Source organism: Macrosteles quadrilineatus, unplaced genomic scaffold, assembly GCF_028750875.1.
Source record: "Macrosteles quadrilineatus isolate MER2022 unplaced genomic scaffold, UCM_ALF_1.0 Scaffold_8__2_contigs__length_117827958, whole genome shotgun sequence".
Lineage (NCBI taxonomy): Eukaryota > Metazoa > Arthropoda > Insecta > Hemiptera > Cicadellidae > Macrosteles > Macrosteles quadrilineatus.
In genome coordinates, this window is record NW_026542601.1 from 29,344,582 (window position 1) to 29,352,882 (window position 8,301).

Here is an 8,301-nt window from a genome sequence, read left to right on the forward strand (position 1 = left end):
CCGTGGCTTGACCACGTGACCTCTTATCTTGACCTTAGGTTGGCAACAATGTTACTGACCGTTACTTGCTTAGTTGGCAGTAAAATACTATATTACATTTGATTCAGCCATTCAGTACACTACGGTGAAGCAGCCATTCAACAATTCACATAGTTTTCTATTTGTGTTTCTTGGCGATTTTTGTAAGGGTGAAATCAATTTCAAAATAAAAAGGTTCCTCGTTATCTGCAGCATATTTTACATAACTTATCTATCGACTCTCATAGACAGCTAAAAGAGAAATAACTTACAACAGCTGCCAGCAGCACACTTATTGCAACTAGCCTAGAAGCTTTAGATTGGATGTCTTCGTATGTTAAGGGATGGAGGCAAGTTGATAAAGTCCCTTACATCGATTCTTTGGGTTGTTGGTGTAGCAAGATTTCCAATGAGCGTTTTGTAAGTGCAGATGTGCCACAGGGGTCTGTTCTTGGGCCCGTCCTTTTCTTAATGTTTATCAATGATCTACCTCCTGTAGTGTCCAATTCTAAGTTACAACTGTTTGCTGATGATACTTCCCTCATTGTGTCCAGTCCAAATCATTCACAGCTAGAGATCAAAACATTTATTGAGAGTAATTTTGTCTTCCAATGGCTATCCGAGAACTTTCTGCATCTTAATCCTCAGAAAAACGTCACTTTTAGACTTTCGTATACGACAGAATTCGTCAAGCACGTCTGAGTCTTTAATTTTACCAGTCGACAACATCAATATAGTTTCATCTTCTAGTGTAATATATTTAGGAGTAATCATTGACAGCACTCTAAAGTTTCACAGCCACATCGACAAAATTCACAATAGGCTTAGTACTAGCGCTTTCCTTCTTCGTAGGCTCTCCTGTTATCAAGACAGACGCGTCCTTCTGACATCTTATTACGGTCTTGTTTACCCTTTTCTTACATATTGTGTGCCCGTTTGGGGTAACGACAAGCTCCAAACTAAGAAAATATTCAAACTGCAAAAAAGAGCAATCAGATTAATCTTTAACTTAAAATACAGAGAGTCTTGTAGATCCGTTTTTCGTAGAAATAAAATGCTGACCTTCCCATCAATTTTCATCTTTAAATCCTTGTCATTCTTAAAAAAGAATTCAACCATGTTTCATTTTCACAAGTCATCTCACCACAGCTTCAATCTTAGAAATAAATTTGACCTACCTATTCCAAAATCCCGTACCGCTTTTCATAAAAAAAAAAAAACAGTCATTCTCTATGTGTATCCATCTTTTCAATTCTCTTCCCAATTCAATCAAGGGCAAAAATGATTTAAAAAAAATGTAAGCATGGTTTGAGGGAATATTTAGTGGATAAGGAATTTTACAGTGTTTCTTCGTTTTTAAAATGTAAATAGTATAGAAGTTTGTATCTTTATTTTTATGGGTCTGATTTTATTTGTTTAGTTTTAGTGACTTTTGCCCTATACATTTCTGTATTATTATGGCAATAAACGATTCTTATTCTTATTCTTATTCCTACGTTCTGTTTTTGAATGTGGTATTTCTGCTTTAGACTGTTTTAGTATATAAAAGCAATGGGTTATCACTAAAAATAGATTAAGAGTACTGCAAATGTGTAAGATTTCCAACATTTTTTACCCAACTATTAATTTGCATACTCAGAAATTTGCTAAGGACACCTTGACTGAGGTCAAGTTAATAAATCGAATGACTAATGAAACTACTGTAAGTTATAGGGATAAAACCAGACTTGCCAATGAATTGATAACAAGAAACACTGAAACAATGTAGTAAATGACTGTCAATGAAAACATGGGGAAAACGTATTGTCTGCCCTGGTGCACCGAAAGTGACGAAACTCTGAGAAAATCTTACTTACTTGCAACAATAGTTGGAAAACATTGAGAGAATTCAGTGACTAGTGAATGATATACAATTGATATTGTACCAATACCGGGAAGACATTCGTCAAAGCTATAAATACAGTTAGTTGAAGGTCGGGTAAAGGTTAGACTCGTCTTGAAGATTACCTCAACAAATCTGTAGGTGAATGTTAAAATTCAAAACGTTTGTTTTAAAGATAGATGAAAATGCTTCTTTGACATTGACTGTCGGATGCAACAACGCGAAAGTTCTATATCAGTGTAGAGTTGAGCATCTAAAGGAAGGAGTTGAAACAAAGAATGCTCCTTTGTAGCTTATCTGGAAGTAAGCTTGTGAAATGTTGTAACTTCAAGGCTAGTTGAACTGACATTTTATCGCATGATATACGCGTACAATTAGACTTACCATATGAATGTTTATTTATTTATTTACGGTCATGCGTCATTTTACGTTAGAGTAAAGTCTGTGAATTGTTTGCAAGTAAACATGTGGTAACAAAATGCATAGGCCTATATATATAAATAACAAACAGAAGTAAATGAATAACAGAACCCTAACACATAATTCTCCGTAAAAAGGTTGTTTAACGTCATAATTATTATTCTACAAACGTAAGATGTTCAGAACAAGATAAACTGTAGCAATAAAATATGAATGGTAGAAAACTACGCGCAAAACCCTAGGCTATATTGGGGTGAACTGAAAGAAAAACCATATTCTAGTTTAAACAACAATTCACAATAATAAGTTTTACTCATTTCATTTTTCTGATTGTAGCCTATTTGTGAGTCAGCAGAGATTCTATCAAAATGGTAAACAAATTGCCTAAGCTTATTAGCATTGGGGAATTCAAAACAGTATAAAATCAGGCGTGTGCTCGAATTGATCCGCGGTCAGAGGGTAGTTTTGGATCATTCAAACTGACCCGGGGGTTTGGCAGGTAGGTAATAGCGTCGCTTGAAACCTGTGATCTGATCCACGAGTCGTTGAGGGAGGCATGGGAATTCTCCCCGTCCTCTACGGGAAAATAAGTTGAGTAATATACTTAGTATTTGCTTATATACCCATACTAATATGATTTAGCCTATTAGCTCATTTGAGCAATTTAATTTATTTGGCTTGATATAGCTAGCCTAGTTTAGTTTTTTATTTAGTTTATTGTGTGTATTCAATTCCGTCCAAATATTCTATAAGTTTCGATATCAAATGGTTTCTACAATTGGCAAAAAGTTAACATAAAGTCTTTCTTAGTGCTATGACTATGGGCGTTCAACACGGTTTAGAGTACAAGTAACTATATCAATGATTAAAACATAAAATTAATACTATTATATCCTAATAATCACACTCAAGTCAACATCTTACAGCAATATCAAGTTTTTTCAAACTGCATACTTCGTCTCGACCGGGTCGAGTTTTCGGAATTCTTCACCCAAATAGACATCGTTACGCAAGACATTTTTACAGAGAAGACGTCAAATTCCTTATAGGGTGAGTGTACCTGTGTATGACCTCTTCCTCATCCTATATCGCATGGTTTGGGTACAAAAAAAAAAAGTATTTTGGACAAGGCAACGTAGGCCTACAATATGCGTGTACATGAAAATATTATATTTTATTCATTATTTCATGGTTTTCTAAAACTATCTGGAATATTCTAGGAGGTCTTATAGCTTTATGAATTAACTATGGAAGTGCGTGATAGTAGTTAATCTGGAATGATCTAGAAAGAATATTCCAGCTTTGTTTAGATAGTACTAAAATTATAGATGATCTTACAGCATTTTATCATTCAGGATTGTTTTTTTATTAATATACACACCAAACAAGGTAGGTATGAAGGTCTTGAATAGAATTAAATATTCCTCCCACTACTAATTACTATATAATCGCCATTGTATTTTGATACGGGTATCGCGTAGTTCGCCGCCAATATTTTAAACATATTGTCAATACAACAATATTGTAATTGTAATAGCAGTAATTACTGATTTATAGTTATGTGTACAAATTTAAATTAAATGCACACTTTTTTACACATTTAGTCGCGGTATTCGCCCAATACTATACATTTAAACACCGCATAAACATTTTAACCTAAAAACAGAACACTAAAAACAATAAACACACAAATACGTAATGTTTTCAGCTGGTATGTTTAAAACAGCTTATCGAAAAACCTTAGCAGTACAGTACTTCCATTAGAAAATGACTGAATCTCTGACAGCCTGTGGTGTAGAGCAGGGGTAATTTTTGACACTTCTGATATTTTTGATATTCTGATATAATTTGTTCCCACAGTCCTTGGACCTTGAGCTTTAAAATGAATCCTCAACAGCCATTCTACCTTTTACGTAGGTCGGGATATTTAATGGGGACCGATTCGCTTACGGAAATAAATTGATAGATTTAATATCATTTACGTAATATGACTTAAATTAAATACAAGCATTGACTATTGGATACTGAAGTAGACATCCCATCTAAATGGACCAGCTCTGTAGCCAGTGTTTTGTTAAAAAAGAACGTAGTTGTGTGAGCCAGCCACATAATGCGCTAGCGACTAACTATTTTGTACTTGATTTTTTGTATTATTAATAGTCATAAGCCAATTCTGTACTTTACTTTAAAGTAAACCTATTTTTCGAATTATGAATCAAGAAACATGAATTCGCACTGAATACTTTTACGTAAATACATCACTTTCATTGTGCGCAAGGGATTTAATAGAATTCGTTTTTTTATGATTACAAAGTAATACGATAACTTGTGTATTAATAATTAAATATAAATCATATTACTAATTGTTTCCATCATTATTATCAAACTACTTTCTGTAAGTATCAAACGTACCAATTTAATAACAAATATATTGTTATCATAAAAAGCTTACAAGAACTAAGAAATACATAACCATATCCTAAACTTAAATAAAAAAACTAGGCCTATATTTTTAAATTTTAGAAAGCTACATCAGACAAAACAAATGGCACCAATGATAATTTACAACAAACGATGTATTATTTTTAAGGATAGTAAAAAGAACCCTGTAACAAATAGAGTAATACTCTAAATGTTAGCGTTCTATAGGATTAGCATAGGCGCTTTAAGAGCCCTGGCTCTGGGGCGAAGCATTCGCTACACACTGAGCTCAGCTTAACATACAAAGATTAAAATGACAAAAAAACCTTCAAAAATTGTTTAAAACTTAGAGTAAGTTATAATCACTCAATTAGAACCCTATAGCAATGTAAGTTATCACTGATGTATTTCTGTAGGTTTGTACTAAATAACAATTAGTTTTTACTAAGTGAAAGATTTTAAAAAACGATAGCAATATTTAAGCCAAATGAACTTAATTGCAAAAATAAGCTTTTAGGCTAAATCATATTACTGGTTGTACAAGGAAGGACTTTGTCTGTTGCTCAACTTATTTTCCCCGTAGAAGCCTGAAGAATTTCCCGTCCTCCCTCAACGACTCGCGGGTCAGATCACATGTTTCAAGCGACCCTATTATCTACCTACAAGACCCCCGGGTCAGTTTGAATGATCCATAACTACCCTCTACCGCGGATCAGTCTGTATGCAGCCAAAATCAGATCATCGGGATTAGGATTCAATATTTGATTCAACCATTCAGCATAAAGCAATATGCCGCATCACACCAGATTTTCAAAATAGATTAAATTCCAGTCCTTCTACACTCATGACTCACTCATGCAGCTTCAATTATACATTAAAGCACACCTGCACATGTCTACCTTCCAAAAAAATGTGAGATTTTATTTGGAATTTACTCTTTAAGATTAGCTTGAAGTAAAGTCATTATGGTTCATGCCTCAAGGTTTTGGAATAAAATACTCCAACGTTTCCGATCAAACCAGACGAAAACAATTGGATTTATGTTTTTATGACCACTGCTTTACACACATGAATACTTCCGCGACGTGGAACTGTTATCAGCTCAATAAATAACTTTGGAATTCCTGTATAAAATACATTACGGTACTATGCAAGCCCTATCTTTACAGACATTTTGGATTGCCCACTTTCTGTCGAACCACTCGTTGAAATCGCCACGAAACAAAGAAACCCCACGTACAAAAATCACATGACAAAACTGCACCAACCTCAAAAGAAATTCCAAAACATTCACCAGATGTCAAATGCCATCGGCCGCACCTAACCTATGAAGACATACGAGGGAATCAACATACCTCATAATCCCGTCGAAGAAACAAAGCAGTAACTTCACAACACCCCACAAAACACACAGAAGCGGTCACGGATTGAATGAAACGTGCGAAGTAAACACTATTCGAACTGATGGAGGATTGTAGACACAATACGTCGAATACGCGGCAGCGTCGTCGACGAATGGCTTTCACTCGGCGGTGTTGCCGTCACCTCTGTAGCCGCACGATGTGGCAACGCCGCAGCTTGCAGCTACCTGGTGGACAGGCGAGACCAATGTTGCCAATCTTGAGAATGAATGGAGCCTTGCGTAACTTGATGTTGGTAACGCAACTTGGACCTCTGGTCTGGACTCTGGAGTCTCTAGTGGGTTTGTTTGTCTTTGGAATCCAGGAAATGTTGCTTGTGATAGAAAATACAGTAACAAAAGTTGTGAGTTTTCAAATGTGCGATTGGAATTGTAATGACAGTAACAAACATTTATGAATTAGCTGAAGAGTGGATTTGCCTCGATATCAGTGCAAGATATCTGTCCTAAAGACACGGGTTTGAATCCCGCCAAACACCTGCATTTTCTATGCAACAATGACACATGGTTGCTTCTGAACTGAGACTGTATGTTAATAATAGGTATGTAAGCGAAGGGCTGTACTGAAACTGCCACGACGTTTTATGATCATAATCCATACCGAAACTGCCACGCCAATTAGTGAGGATTATAAGGGTGTTTTTGAGAATGCTAGAAACACTGAAACTGCCACGGCGGATTCCTCAGGAAGGGGAGGTTGGTTTGGCAACGTGCAGGGAGAAACGGGAATGAGAATATCCCTAACTCATCACAGTGACGATTTTGAAACACAACACTTTACTTTGCTCATAAAGTTAAATGCTTTTCATGTCGCTACTTAAAAGAGGCCATACTAACTTTGTACTTATTTAAATCAAGTATCAATAGAAAAAGACATTTAACTACCGATGAAGTCAGAATTAATATGTTCTAAAGGATTAACACTTAAAGTGCCTTTGACATGTTTGAACATGAAAATTGCTTTTATTTCAATGTTAAGCAATGGCGGGAATTCCCGTCATCAGCACCCAACGTGTTAAGATTGCAATGGAATGTAAAATGCTTCTTACTAAATGTATTATATTAATGCTCTTAACCCGTTATAGTGAATTACTGGCGTTAAAGAACTCGATAAACACATATTTTATCATTGGATTTGGAAGTTTTCAGTTTATAAATATACCAAGGTGTAGGTAGGCATCGTCAAAATTGCACAAGAAGAAACATAATCTAATGCAAATGATAGCACAACAGGATACGTGTCCTGAAGTATAAATAAAACACAATTGTGATAAATATGTTGATCATATTTGGCGAATTCATTGATTTCATCCTATACTATTAATTTTTTGCTAAAAAACACTTTTGACCTCGCCGTAGTAGTAAACCCTAGGTGTTTGTTAAATCGAATGTTATTTAAATAGGGAATAAATATGTCTTGTTTATGGACAATTTTAGTAAGAATCCAATAAAACAAATTGAAATTCACTTCTGCGGGCTGCGGTGGAGGTAATGTATTTAGAAATGAGCTGGGAATACCATGAAAACATGCTTTTCAGCAATGAGTTGGAAATACTGCGCGCACTGCGTTCCAATTGTCTTAGGAATTGGCGTCGAAGTATGAGATCCTTTGTGATGACTAGAATACACAGAATTAAGTTCGAGTCTGTCCAGATCTTGTTTAGTACGAAATACAAATAAAATACAAGACTAGGCCAAGAAATATACAGATACAATTATACTTGTATACATAAGGTGAATAATGTGCAGGTTTACATTAATAATACCAGATAAAAACTTCATAATTGATAAGTATACATTTTAGATACGGTTGGTAAAAAATAAATCTTAATTAGCCTAGGCTACTTGTAGTGATAATTCAGGGTCACTTAATTCTGCCAACCTAGAAACCGGGAATAGCGCGTGAATTTTAACTATCAGGAAAAAGTCCATGAGTTGTAATTGAATTTAGTAAGAAATCGAATATAAAAATGGTAAAATATTTGCCGTAAAATCCACCCGAAAACACAAGAGTTTACACGTTTTGCGTAATCGAAAAACGCCATTGCGAGAAACTACTGTAGAAATGACCACGGACATTGCCGCAATATCGATAAATCATCACACACTAAGCCGCAAGTGCAAGATGATCATTAATTTT

At 35.2% G+C, this 8,301-nt stretch overlaps 1 protein-coding gene across 2 annotated transcripts in view; it reads right to left on the reverse strand.

The window, feature by feature from the left end:
- LOC128999264 (unconventional myosin-XV-like) overlaps positions 1 to 6,243 on the reverse strand; it is a 170,801-nt gene extending 164,558 nt beyond the window's left edge. For both annotated transcript variants that reach the window (XM_054425659.1, XM_054425658.1), the window contains exon 1: positions 6,097 to 6,243. The gene's annotated coding sequence lies outside the window, so the exon portion shown is untranslated. The remainder of the gene's footprint in view (positions 1 to 6,096) is intronic.
- Positions 6,244 to 8,301: the final 2,058 nt, after the last annotated feature.